This window comes from Oncorhynchus mykiss, chromosome 15 (genome assembly GCF_013265735.2).
Source record: "Oncorhynchus mykiss isolate Arlee chromosome 15, USDA_OmykA_1.1, whole genome shotgun sequence".
NCBI lineage: Eukaryota > Metazoa > Chordata > Actinopteri > Salmoniformes > Salmonidae > Oncorhynchus > Oncorhynchus mykiss.
In genome coordinates this window covers 20,824,402-20,839,827 of record NC_048579.1, presented here as the reverse complement: position 1 = coordinate 20,839,827, position 15,426 = coordinate 20,824,402, and positions in this window count along the sequence as shown.

Sequence of the window (15,426 nt, the reverse complement as noted above, 5' to 3'; positions counted from 1 at the left end):
GCAAGGGTCTTTAAATTAAAGATCCAGGCAGCCTCTCGTTTTAACAATAAATTATCAAGGTCACCCCCTCTCCTAGGGAGGGTGACATGTTCAATGCCAATATAACGCAGAGACGAAATCGAGTGGCCTGTCTCCAAGAAGTGGGCCGCAACTGGATAAGTAAAGTTTTTACACCTAATGGTGCTACGATGCTCTGAGATACGTACTTTTAATTGTTTTACCTACATATTTTTTTTTACCACAAGGACAAGTTATAAGATAAATAACTGCCTTAGTGGAGCACGTAATAACACCTTTTATTGGGCTCGATTTCCCTGTTTGTGGGTGTTGGAAGGATCTACATTTATAAATGCCATTGCATTGAGCACAGCCATTACATTTGTAATTTCCATCCAGTAGGGGCTCAAATAGACGTTGTTCAGGAATATATTGGGGTGGTAAATCAGAGTGTACCAATTGGTCTCTGAGTTTTCTGCCCCGCGAGAATACGTCCAAGGGAAGGTCCGAAAACACATTACCGAGACTATCATCGGATTTTAGGATGTGCCAATGTTTGTGAACAATTCCCTCAATTTATTCAGATCAGTTTGAATAGCGGGTAGTTAGAACGCAAGAATGCGTCTTTTTGCGAGACTGACCTTGAAAAAGGTCATGTCTCGTTTTGTTTTGAATTTTCTCAATGGCAATATTAATCTGATCATTCTTGTAGCCCCTCTCCTTGAATTTTCTTTGCGTCTAAGCCATATTTCTGTCGAAATCGGATTGTTTTTTGCAAATTCTTTTGACTCGACAGAATTGGCTGTAGGGCAAACTATTTTTCAAGGGAAGTGGGTGACAACTATCAGCCCTCAACAAACTGTTACGATCAGTAGGCTTCCTGTAAAGATCAGTGTATAGAACATTATCTTCACACAAGATCAGAAGATCAAGAAAACTGATTTGACGTGTATCAGATTGCATAGTAAATCTCAGATGCTCAGAACAGGAGTTAAGAAAAGCATGGAATGCCTGGAGCTGTTTTGCATCACCCCTCCATAGAACAAAAATATCATTAATATACCGTTTCCAAGTAATGATGTGAGGCAAGAAAACATTTGAGAGGATTGAAAATAGACTGTTTCTCCATGTAACCCACATACAAATTAGCATAGTTAGGAGCCACGGGGGATCCCATAGCAGTACCTTTCGTCTGAATAAAGAAATAATTTAGAAACATGAAATAGTTGTGCGTGAGTACTATTTCAGCCAATGTTACAATGCATGCACTGGAAGGTAGTTCATTAGGGTCACGTTGCAGAAGAAAATGTTCCATAGCTTCAATACCGCCCTCGTGTGGAATATTAGTGTATAATGACTCAACATCAAAAGTAACTAACAAGGTATTCTCAGGGAGAGAATCAAGAGATTCAATGATAGAGATCAGACTGCTGGTGTCCTTTACAAAGGAGGGGAGCTGTTCTGCCAGTGGTCTAATAAAAAAGTCAACAAAAGTAGATAGAGGGGCTACACAAGTAGATAGAAGATCAACACAACATAAAAATGGACATGATAACTCCTAAAAAGATACATGGACTGTATATAATATTATAAAGATAACTGTATTAAAGAAAAGGGAAACGGTGACCAATAGATTTGATCATCAGTCAGGCTATTTACACTTACTTCACCAACTTCCTGTCTTGTTTCAAACCACTGTCTCCAGCTAAGTTTGTGTCTCTCCTCAAGCAATCAACCATTTAAATGTATTTATAGAGCCCTTTTTACAACAGCAGTTGTCACAAAATGCTTATACAGAAACCGAGCCTAAAACCCCAGAGAGCAAGCAATGCAGTCATAGTTGACTTTATATGGCTTTAAACTGCCTTCAGTTGCAGGTGAATCTGCAGGTGAATCTGCTATAGCTTGTGGAACCCACACTTTTAATCAGTTAAGCACTTTTCACACCAGAAAATTCAACAAATATGCAAATAATTGAGTTGCACAAAGTTAGAAATAAAAAATCTGCCAATAGAAAACAAATACTCAATACATACTGTACATACCAAAAATACTTAAAATGCACTTTTCTTATCTACTTGTGCGTAAACCCTATCTAGGTCGTTAACTGGAGGTTCCTGGGCCCCTCCCGGTCACACTGACTTCAGGATAGTCACTCTCCTGCCCCTGTTCCCTGTCCAGGGCTGCAGCTGGGGTCTCTGAGCCGAAGTTTGGAGAAGTCTATCTCACCGTAGTAGATCTACTCAGGTTGGTCTTCTGCTGTTTCCTCTTCGGCCGTCGCCTGGTTAGTGTGCACCGTCCCAAACAGGGAGTTCTGAGGAGAGAACACATAGAGAGGAACAGGTGTAAAGCAGGTTAAACAACACATGCTGAGGATACGTTAATAAAAATGTCTTCTGTAGGTTCAGGGGAAGCAGAGAATTACATTCTTGACTGGCTATTTGTCAATAAATGAGCTACAATCTAAATGCTTAGTAATCAAAGAAGATACAGCATAGCTATGCTGTTATCATTTGATGTTCTTACAGGATGTGGTATTGCCATCGGTGTGGTCACATCACCCTAAAAGTCCTAGATTTTCTCCTCCTGGAAGACATTTAGAAAGGTCTTCTGAATGCACTGAGAAGCTTTTAATATACAAAGCACAAACACATATAAATCATTTTGCATTGAAGCCAGGAATAGCCTTTACCACCCAGGCTGCCAAGCAAAAAGAACCCAAAAGTTTCTGCTACAATCCCCAAAATCATTAGGTAAACAGACTCTTCTTGCCCTGAAAATACAGCACACATTTCTTACAAAAATATCTCTAAAGTATATGTAACCAAAGATTGTGCCCTATGGGCCTCTTTTTTTACCTTCAATAGCTAGCGGCACTTTCATTGAATTCTCAATGCTGTGATCATCTCTTGCTTCACAGTGGTACAGCCCTCCATCACCAACAGTCACATTGAGGGTGTAGGTCTGTCCATATGCTACCCGGGCTGGTTTACCCCCACTGATCTGGAACCAGGTAAAGTTTGTCACGGGATGTTTGGCTGTGCTGCTGCAGTTCAGATTCACACAATTGCCCAGTGATACTGGATCAGCTGGACTGAGGGAGGCTGAGGTGTCCTTAAGAGAGACTGAGGGAGAGGGGTTAATTAAGAGTGCATCTGGTGTATTGAATTGTCTGATCAATACCAGTCTATGACATAATCATCAGTGAAAACATAATGATAGATTGATTTACAGGCCCCAAATATTAGATTTTTATTTAACTAGGCAAGTCAATTAAGAAAAATATATTATTTACAATGACAGCCTAAGAACAGTGGGTTAACTGCCTGTTCAGGGACAGAACGACAGATTTGTACCTGGTCAGCTCGGGGATTCGATATAGCAACCTTTCAGTTACTGGCCCAACGCTCTAACCACTAGGCTTCCTGCCGCTCTAAAACATTAAGCGTTGTGATATGGTCAAATGTCTTGTAGCTTACGCCTACTGGATAGACTGCAGTAAAGGTTGTTTTTCTCCTGATGAAGGTGTGAAGGTCACCGTGAATAAAACTGATTTGGTTTGGTCTGGATTCTCTTGTTGTTTCTTAGGGGTGGACTTTGTTGGGAGAGTCCATTTCAGCTCAGCGGGGTGTTCAGGATAAAGTACGTTAGCAGACCAGTTCAAACTGACAGGTGTGTCCTCCTTCACCTAACCTGAGACAGTAATGTTGTGTCTGAGAGGCAAATCTGTAATACTTGCAAACACAAACATAAAGTACTTTTCTGTCCTCCTCCATCAGTCCAGCTGATCCATTATCAGTGGGTAGCTGTGTGAATCTGACCTCCCCATTTGGCCACTTGTTTACATTTGTATATAATTTGATACAAGTAATTGTAGCGGGAGAAAATACTATAATTTGTATATAATTTGATACAAGTAATCGTAGCTGGAGAAAATACTTTATAAACAACTAAACAGATTTCTTACTTTACTTTTATTTGAGAAGGCCTTATATGAATTTTTAGAAGGAATGGTCTATTCTCAATCCTGAATATTTATTTATCAGTGTACCTGGTGGTTACATTGAAGAAGACCGTGGTGCAGTTGATCTGGGACAGGTTTCCAATAATATCCACTTAATAAATGTTGCTTGTCTTACCACCATTGAAGATCACCTTGTTTGGATTCTGATTAAATTGGTCTGCATTTTTCAACCACACTCCAAAAGGTAGGTTTTGTACTGTAATATTCATTCCTCTTTTCCTCAGAAATATTAAATGAACAAGTGATTTTCACACGAGCCACTCAGTGCATACATGCTTTCAGGTCCGTGGTATGGAAATCAGCAGCCAAAGCACCTGCAACATGAATGCACATGATAATGGTCAGCGTCAATGAGGTCATGTGATCTTTTCTTTATTGACTCTCCCAATATCCTGCCTCTGTGTAGCAAAAAAAGATTGTGCTAAGGAAGGAGTAGGACTGATTGTGTTAGGACAGAGCAGGACTGGGTGCAAGGCCAGATTAATGCAGGGCCTTACAGGGGTTGGACCTAAGCCCGTATGCGGCCCGAGAGGCAGAAAACACTTTAATTACATTTTATTATCCAACCGCAGGAGTCCGCTCTCAATGTTCAAAATACACCAGAGAGCATAATTTAGGAACAGATGTTCAAGTTTCAAAAAATGAACTGTGGATTAACTTTTATCACAATCACATACATGTAACTGACAAAAATAAAGGAAACACTAACATACAGTCAAGTGTCTCAATAAGGTTTTGGGCCACCGCGAGCTACCAGAACAGCTTCATTGTACCTTGCCATATATTCTACAATGCCAGGAAAATGCACCCCACACCATAGCATATTAACTGAGTGTACAAAACATTAGGAACCTTAATATTGAGTTGCATCCCCTTTTTGCCCTCAGAACAGCATGGAGACTACAAAGTGTCAAAAGTGTTCCACAGAGGATGATGGCCCATGTTGACTCCAATGCTTCCCACAGTTGTGTCAAATTGGCTGGAAGTCCTTTGGGTGGTGGACCATTCTTGATACACACCGGGGAAACTCTTGAGTGTGAAAAACCCAGCAGCGTTGCAGTTCTTGACACATTCAAACCAGTGTGCCTGGCACCTACTACCATAACCTGTTCAAAGGCACTTAAATGTTTTGTCTTACCCATTCACCCTCTGAATGGCACACATACACAATCCATGTCTCAATTGTCTCAAGGTTAAAAACATTTTTTTTTACCTGTCTCGTCCCCTTCATCTACACTGATTGAAGTGTATTTAACAAGTGACATCACTAAGGGATCATAGCTTTCACCTGGATTCACCTGGTCATTCTATGTCATGGAAAGATCAAATAGAGAACAGCTTATTGCATTGTGGCCATAGACATATAATCCATAGAAGGGTTTTGGGACCTCTTACCTTGGCAATTTTATTGTTAAATGTATGGGTAAGCTAGCAATGGCTGACAGTCCTGACTTGAATGGGAACTGCCATCTATGGATTATATTTATATTGCTGGTTGCAGCTGTCAGTTCGCCTTGTGCCAATTTCTAAATACAGTCGCTGGAAGAAAACATACGGTTTGAAAAGCAAATGCCTAGTGCTAAAAATAGAAAACAAATCTATCTGTAGAACTCATAAGTTCACAACAAGTAATATGCAATGCTCTCTACATTGTTTCAATGCAGAATTGTAATGTTTTGGTCATTGAGATGAATAACATTGACATGTACAGTCAGTGACTTGACCCATTACTTTAAACAGGACATTCCCTTTGAACAGATACCCATTGTGGTCACTGCTCTCACGAAGGGGCAACGGTGGGCTTTACTATATACACTTGTTTGTTTTTTTCTGGGTCAATGTGTCTGCTGATTATGAAAAGATGGAGCAACATTTTTATTTTAGAATATCTGTTTGCAGCTGGGGGTGGTGCAGGGCCTAGATCTGGAGTTTGAGATGGGAGTGGAGTTGGAGTAGGGAGTGGAGCTGGAGATAGGAGTGGAGTTGGAGATGGGAGTGGAGCTGGGCCTGGAGCTGGAACTGGGTCTGTAGTTGGTGCTGGATCTGGGCCTTTAACTAGAGATTGGGCTGAGGCTGTAGCTGGAGGTTGGGCTGGAGCTGGAGCTGAGGCTGGAGCTAAGGCTGGAGCTGGAGGTCGGGCTAGAGCTGGAGCTGAGGCTGGAGTTGGAGGTGGGCTGAGGCATGAGGTTGGGCTGGAGCTGAGGCTGGAGCTGGAGGTTGGGCTGAGGCAGGAGGTTGGGCTGAGGCTGGAGCTGGAGGTTGGGCTGGAGCTGAGGCTGGAGCTGGAGCTGGAGGTTGGGCTGAGGCACGACGTTGGGCTGAGGCTGGAGGTTGGGCTGAGGCAGGAGGTTGGGCTGAGGCTGGAGCTGGAGGTTGGGATGAGGCAGGAGGTTGGGCTGAGGCTGGAGCTGGAGGTTGGGCTGAGGCAGGAGGTTGGGCTGAGGCTGGAGCTGGAGGTTGGGCTGAGGCACGAGATTGGGCTGAGGCAGGAGGTTGGGCTGAGGCACGAGGTTGGGCTGAGGCTGGAGCTGGAGGTTGGGCTGAGGCAGGAGGTTGGGCTGAGGCTGGAGCAGGAGGTTGGGCTGAGGGTGGGCTGAGGCTGGAGGGTGGGCTGAGGCTAGAGCTGGAGGTTGGGCTGAAGCTGGAGGGTGGGCTGAAGCTGGAGATGGGGCTGAGGCTGGAGCTGGAGGTTGGGCTGAAGCTGGAGGGTGGGGTGAAGCTGGAGGGTGGGCTGAGGCTAAAGCTGGAGGGTTGGCTGAGACTGGAGCTGGAGGTTGAGCTGCACTAGGACCTGTGTCTTATTCCCCGGTTGGTAATAATATATGCATGTACACTGAGTATACAAAACATTAAGGACACCTGCTCTTTTCATGACATAGACTGACCAGGTGAATACAGGTGAAAGCTATGATCCTTCATTGATGTCACATGTTAAATCCACTTCAATCAGTGTAGATGAAGGGGAGGAGACCGGTTAAAGAAGGATTTCTAAGCCTTGAGACAATTGTGATATGGATTGTGTATGTGTCAATCAGAGGGTGAATGGGCAATACACATTATTTAAGTGCCTTTGTACAGGGCATGGTAGTAGGTGCAAGGAGCACCGTTTTGTGCCAAAAATGGCAATGCTGCTGGGTTTTTCACACTCAACAGTTTCACATGTGTATCAAGAACGGTCCACCACTCAAAGGACATCCAGCCAACTTGACACAACTGTGGGAAGCACTGGAGTCAACATGGGCCAGCAACCCTGTGGAACGTTTTTGATACATTGTAGAGTCAAATCAAATCAAATTGTATTTGTCACATGCGCCGAATACAACAGGTGTAGAACTTACCGTGAAATGCTTACTGACAAGCCCTTAACCATCAATGTGGTTTTAAGAAAATAGAGTTAAGAAAATATTTACTAAATAAACTAAAGTAAAAAAAGTAACACAATAAAATAACAATAACGAGGCCATATACAGGGGGTACCCGTACCGAGTCAATGTGCGGGGGTACAGGTCCATATACACATCAATCCATACACATTTTGCTTTATTTAGTGCAAGGACTGGAATCTCAAATGGTAATAATAGTTGACTTACTTTTAAATAGTCTCTTATGTCTGACAGCTATACGGTCTGTTGTGTTGAATGGTTTACTCTCAAGTAGGAAGTAGCTATTATTATAACTGGTGGTTACATCGAAGATGACCGTGGTGAAATTATTCTGGGACAATGTTTCCCTTGATAGCTGTTGTCTGTCTTACTACTGTTAAATATTACATTGTCCAGACTGCCACCAAAGTACGGTGATTCTTTAATCCACACTCCGGAGGTAAGTATTGTGCTGTTAAATGTATAGTGATCTTGAGGAACATCAAATGCACATGGGATTTGCACACAGGAGCCACTCAGTTCATCCAATTTCTCTGGCATTAAGGTGATCAAATGTCTTTGGTCAAAACAGGCCAAAACACCTGCAATATCAAGGTCAGGGAGGTGAAGTGATCTTTTCAGTACGGTCTCTCCCAATAATCTGCCTCTACAGCTAAATATATGAATTTATTTCAATGTATGAGTGATTCTCGTGACATCATGCCCTAGACTGGAGCATGCACATATATGGAGCAAATAATAAGAATGTATTTGAATTCAGACTAAGGTCAGGCACAACTCCTTAATAGGGTCATTTTTTCCCCTTTAACATCACAATAACCTTTTACCAGTTGAATGTAAACACAAATATAATACTTTTTGTAGGATTTTGTTGTTGTTGAAATATTATATTCAAATATGCAAATGAGGTGAACTCTCTATGCGCATATTTGCATATACCACAAATCCATTTTTCTGGGCACTGGAAGAAGTCAACCTAAATATTTTGGTTTCATTTTGTTAAGACACTTTAGGATCTAACTTTTACAGAGCAGATTATGGATAAATACTTTTTCATTTTTCTATCTCTAAAATACTAAAGACATGTACTTAAAAACATTTTTGGCCACATTTTTCCAAATAAAATGTTATCTAGAAATGTTTTATTGACAACATATCAGCAATACCCTCAGTAAGCCTGGATAGGTATTATCTCTAAGGATAACCACACAAACTTTGGTGAATTTAGACGATCTGAAGCTGAGATAAATTATTTGTTGGCGTGTGGGAAGAGAGTTCCTTTGCCCAGGTGTTGCTGATGCATGCCAGATCTTACACCGCCTGGATAGGTATTTTACGTATCAGCTAACCACATCATATGTTATAGCAATCTGGTGCTCGAAAGCAGTTGATAATGTGGTACGCAACCATTGGTTGATGCATGCAAAGTCTGAGCAGGGGAACACGACCTCTAACTTTTGGGAAATGGCAGTTAAAGAGAAGTACACTGAATTTAGTCTACCAATCACCAAACACCTACAGTATTTAGACCCAATTACCATCTCTTCAAAGTAACTTACTACATATAGTCCCAGTTTGTAACATTCTCTATGAAGTGGGCTTTTAAATGATGTGTGATGGCACTGACAGATGGATGATAAACTAAAGAAATCACATAGGTATTTCAGCTGTGAAACTAAGACATGAACTATAGCAGAACTTTGAAAATGTTGAATCTCATTACTTGTGAATTTCCTTGGATTTAATTCATTTTTGTATTAAGTTTATTTGTACAGGGACAATGTACTCTATAACAAAAACATACTTCTCTGAACAGAGAGAGGAGGTGTGTTGCACCAGAATTTTACAGTAACTAACAGATTTACAGTAGCTAACAGATTTACTGTAGCTAACAGCTCATTTCCATCTGCAGTCCCCAGGCAGGTGAAAATATGAACACATACAAACAGACACCTTCCTAATATTGAGTTGCACCCCACCCACCCCTTTTGCCCTCAGAACAGCCTCAATGTGTCAGGGTATGGACTCAACAAGGTGTCGAAAGGGTTCCACATGGAAAGAGCAGGTGTTCCTAATGTTTTGTACAGTCAGTGTACATCAGACGTAAAAAAAGCAGTCAGGACATTCAGACACGTTTCAATACAAAAGTCAAAACATTGCACATGATACTCATGGCACACATTGGACCTGATAATATTTGAGTTGTAAAACACATAGTATAATCCACATGTTGTACATAGCCCAGTTATTGCACCTATTGAAATTACATGTGTGTGATTTAATGTCTTTTGTTACATTAAAAAAAAAGTCACTGTGGCCTTTTAGGTTAAAATCATTGTGAGCATGTCTGATTGGACTTGAATTTAGTCTGAAGATACATTCAAATATAGATAGACACTTGCATTACAATCATGTAGACGGGTCCACAGAAGAGACTGTCACACACCCGTAGTGTGTTCTGACAAACTAAAGTTCTGAAATTCATGTGGCACATCTCACATCTCATCAGTGATGTACTTCCCAACATGTGAATGACAAATTAGTTAAAAATAATACCACAGTACTAATTTAACAGGATGCTAGTGAAGGGGTTAAACCTTTTAAATGGTTAATAAATTGTGTTATGATAAACTGTAAGGTCTCCTCTTTAGGAAACCTCTGTGTGTGTGTGTGTTTGTGTGTGAGTTAACACCTGTTTTGAATGTTGTGCCCTTCAGACACTATCAGAAGGCAGAATCCGCCTACACTCAAACTCCTCCTGTCTGGGCCCAACCGTGGCTATCTGAGGTTCTGAGAATGCGACTGGTTTTCTGTAAACACAAGGCTGCCGCAGGCCTGATGAAAACAGCCACCTGTCAGAAGATGCTTAGACTCGTTCACCTTGTTATGACCCTATACTTGTGATGAAAGGTCAAGTTTCGGCCAAACCCACTTCTGAGCTTTTAATTGCTGACAAGATGGTTGCTGCTGTCAAGGGGAGGTTAGATTTATTAAAATGTTGTTGCCAGGGAAAGTCATGCAAGGAGGACTGGGGAGGCTATATGAGTTACAGGATGTCTTAGACACTTTGTAGAACCTGTAGAGAGCTATCATATACTGTACTCTGTACCAACTTCTGCCTACAATTGTATTACTAAAGGAGAGTTTTAATACTTAAACAAAGAGTCTGTTTCCGTTCCATTACTAATGTATGTTTGATAATTATATAGACCTGATCATCTGTTGAAGAAATTGACCAACACTAGAAAACCCATGAGCTGGGTGCCCCATTCAAGTGTATGTGCTAAAAACATCCCCTTTTCTAATGAACCTTACACAATTTCTTTCAGTGACTTGATTCATTGTAGAGGTAGCCCTTTGGGATCGATGTCCCGTCCACGGGACGGTTGAGCTAACGTAGGCTAATGCGATTAGCATGAGGTTGTAAGTAAGAAAGACAATTTCCCAGGACATAGGCATATCTGATATGGGCAGAAAACTTAAATTCTTGTTAATCTAACTGCACTGTCCAATTTACAGTAGCTATTAGAGTGAAATAATACAATGCTTTTGTTTTAGGAGAGTGCACAATTTTGAATATGAAAAGCTATTAATAAGCAAATTAGGCACATTTGGGAAGTCTTGATACAAAATTTTGAACGAATTTTGGTTCGTTGGATCAGTCTGAAACGTTGTACTTACACTGCTGCCATCTAGTGGCCAAACTCTAAATTAGACCTGGGCTGGAAGAATACATTGTGGCCTTTCTCTTGCATTTAAAAGGTGATAGTACAAACAAAATACAAAATAACGTTTTTTTCCCTTTGTAGTATCTTTTACCAGATCTATTGTGTTATATTCTCCTACATTCCTTTCACATTTTCACAAACTTCAAAGTGTTTCCTTTCAAATGGTACCAAGAATATGCATATCCTTTGCTTTAGGTCCTGAGCTACAGGCAGTTAGATTTGGGTGTCATTTTAGGCAAAAATTTAGGCAGATCCTTGAGAGGGGTGCCCCATTCAGTTGTGCAAACAATGTATGCAAATGTATGTGCTAAACACATTACCTTTTCTAATGAATCTTCCACAATTTCTTTCAGTCACTTGATTCATTGTAGAGGAGGCCTTAGCTAGCTATGTTTCATCAGTTTCAAATGAAATGGACCCCAGCTGCCCCCTGATTGATTATTTTACGCAAAATGTGTGTTCGCCACTGAATCAACAGATTTATAGGGCCTATACATTTCTTTACTGACAGAAATAAAACACTTCTACAAAAAAATACAGAGGAACTGTCATTGTGGCTGACTAATTAACACATATCCCTCAACTGCTCCTGCATTCACATCCTCTTTCCTTGCTTTACTTCCTATTTTAAGTCTACCCACTGGGCACGCAACATCATTTCAATGTGGATAATTGAGTCATATGTGGTTGAGATGTTGATCAATGAGATTAAAACCTATATTCACCCACTCAAAAAGACAGAGATCTAAATGCACAACCTTTTTTTGTGTGAATTGTACCCCTTTTTCTCCCCAATTTCGTGGTATCCAATTGTTTTTAGTAGCTACTATCTTGTCTCATCGCTACAACTCCCGTACGGGCTCGGGAGAGACGAAGGTTGAAAGTCATGCATCCTCCGATACACAACACTACCAAGCCTCACTGCTTCTTAACACAGTGCGCATCCAACCCGGAAGCCAGCCACACCAATGTGTCAGAGGAAACACTGTGCACCTGGCAACCTTGGTTAGCGCGCACTGCGCCCGGCTCGCCACAGGAGTCACTGGTGCACGATGAGACAAGGTTATCCCTACCGGCCAAACCCTCCCTAACCCGGACGATGCTGGGCCAATTGTGCGTCGCCCCACGGACCTCCCGGTCGCGGCCGGTTAAGACAGAACCCAGAGTCTCTGGTGGCACAGCTGGCGCTGCAGTACAGCGCCCTTAACCACTGCGCCCCACGGACCTCCCGGTCGCGGCCGGTTAAGACAGAACCCAGAGTCTCTGGTGGTACAGCTGGCGCTGCAGTACAGCGCCCTTAACCACTGCGCCACCCGGGAGGCAAATGCACAACATTTCAATGGAAAAACCATGTCTGATTTGGGGTTTAGTTGGCACCCTAATGTCTATCACTGTCACCCAAATGTCTAACAAATTAAAATACAATGTCATATTTTATTTACTGTAGTTATACAGATTGTGTTTTCACTGTTCTTCATCTAATAGCAGAACCCAATAATCTGGATTGCAGATGAGATTACATTAAAAGTATAAGGTGCAATTGATCAATGCCGTTCAAGATTCTGCACAGATTAAAACAGCAATTGTGAAGCTCTCCACAGACATGCGATGACCTACGCATACTATCTTGAAAGTGCCCGCTTTGTATGATCTCATAAGAAATGTATAGTTACAGTAACCTCCATGTGGCCATGGATGTTTCATTATAAGGTTGAATATTACAATACAGTGCCCTCCATTATTATTGGGACAGTGAAGCATTTTTTCTTCTTTTGGCTCTATACTTCAAAACTTTGGATTTGAAATCAAACAATGAATATATCAGAACTCAGGATAAGACCCAGATGCAGACAGCTAGTCACAGATGTTCATTGACCCAAGCAGGGGGCAGGCAAAAGACAGGTCAAAGGCAGGCAGAGGTCTGTAATCCAGGGCAGAGTTAGACAGGTACAGAGCGGTAGGAAGGCAGGCAGAATGGTCAGAACCAGGGAAACAGAACCAGGGAAACAGAACTTGCAAAAGCAGTGGGACAGGAAACCACACTGGTAAAACCTGACAAGACAAACTGACAAACAGAGAACGCAGGTATAAATACACTGGGGATAATGAGGAAGATGGGCGACACCTGGAGGGGGGTGGAGTCAAGCGCAAAGACAGGTGAAACAGATCAGGGTGTAACAGAATATGAGGTCAGCTTTAATTTGAGTGTACTCATCCATATTGGGTAAACCGTTTAGATATTACAGCACTTTTTGAACAATTGAGCCACAATTTTAGGTGGAGGGAGTGCTGAAGGCTTTGAAGGACAGGGTCGGGAATGGAGAATAATTGAATAAGACAGGGATGTTTGAAGAAAGAAAGCTAGGACTATTGGACACTACATTATTTTCATGCTGCATTATGATAGGGATGGGGATAGGGTGGGTCTGACAACAGGGACTGACAAGCTCATTACAGTTTTGTGAAGAATGCATTGTGCATATGTGGGTACATGTAAACTAAAGGTTCTAAAATCGAAGAAAATACAATTAAAGGAAATTTCACCCTGGCTCTGTCACGGCATATAGCCATTACTATATTAACAACATTACATTTTTATCATAAACATCACAATTATCCAAACTACAAGCTAGAACTGGCACATTTTCATTTCACTGGTAGAGTCGGGAAGTTTCGATTTCTGCTCATAGCGAATTACAAACTCCGGCATTCATAGCGAATGCAGATACCACCCGGTAAGGTAGATGGGGCATTCCCACAAACTTGGACGACGGCGGTGTGTACTTCGAAAGAACACACAGCAATCTCAGAACTTCTGTAAACAAGATTTTTTTGGACAATGTTTTTATGCCAGTGTGGTGTTCTGTGCCTGGCTCTGCTAATTACAAACAAGTGTGAAAATGAGTATGAATCATCTATGGTTTGTTCTCAGCCAATTTAGTGATGCTAGTTAGCTAACCGCAAGCAGACAATATTAAAAATGTCCATGTTAGGTATGGTAAGCTAGCCAGTGTAATAGATATCAATGCAATTAGTGGGGTGGATAAATGTAGCATTGTTGTGTATTTTATTGTAGGGGGTACAGAATCTGATTCCACCAACAGGAGCTTCCAACCCCTAGCTCTGCACAAAGTGAAGGTAATTTGGTTAAGATATTTACAAGCTGATGGCTAAGATAGCTCCATTTACAGTAAGCATGGTATAAACAGGATTTGGGTAATGTTTGTGTTACAGGTGGTTAGAGGAAGCCTGAGGAGCACAGAGTACCTTCCAGACCATGTCATCAATTTAGTATACCTTCTCTTTTTACCTTTTCTTTTTGTAAAAGGTTATCTGGAGTCAGTCCACAGTGGCCTGCTGAAAAATACTCCAAAGTGGCGCCATTTTGGGAACACAAACACGAGGGAGTGCACGCACCTTGCGGTTATGGAGCACAGCAAGATAGTGGGATAGAAACCAGCAAGGGCCACAGAAAGGTATGAAATCAACACAACCACCTCATTCTTATCTCTGCAGATTCTCAAAACAGAATACAAAGACTCCAAAAGCCCCTGCAATGGGCTACTATCGACAATAATGATCTGTTAAAGTCAATGAGCTCAGTACTTTGAGATGAGGAAGGGGGTTTTGGTTGTGCTTAGACCAGCGTTTCTCAAACTTGTCCTGGGGACCCCAAGGGATGCACGTTTTGCCCTAGCTCTACACAGCTGATTCAAATAATGAACTCTTCATCAAGCTTTGATTATGTGAATTAGCTGTGTAGGTCTAGGGCAAAAAACAAAATGTTCACATCTTAGGGTCCTCAGGACCTAGTTTGGGAAATGCTGGCTTTGACAGCAAATGTGTTGTTGTGAATGAGAGCAATTGAGGTGCCATTTCTCCTCAATCTCCCACACAGCAATTCATTCTGTGTAAGAACTGCCCTCCTAAGACTTTTTACACCTTCTGCAGCCCATTCACTTTGTTGACTAATCTTTCCTCTCAAAAGCAGCTCCCAATGTCCTCTCATTGTCACTAAACCATACACGAGCTGGTCCCATTCGGTTGATTACCAACAAAAGCGCATTGCCCAACGTCCCTTCCACAAAAAGTGTAAAATGCTAATACGACAACCATGTCTTTCCAGGAGACGTACAGTACCTGCAAATGTTCTGCAAGAGGACCAAACAGTTGGGGGTTAAGAAGCCCTACACCACTTTCGTCAGTCTTATCCAGCTGGCTGTTCACCGCAGACAGGACGAGACGTAAGCATAAAGAGTCTCAGCTTCCCCATCCCACTATGCTGAACACCATT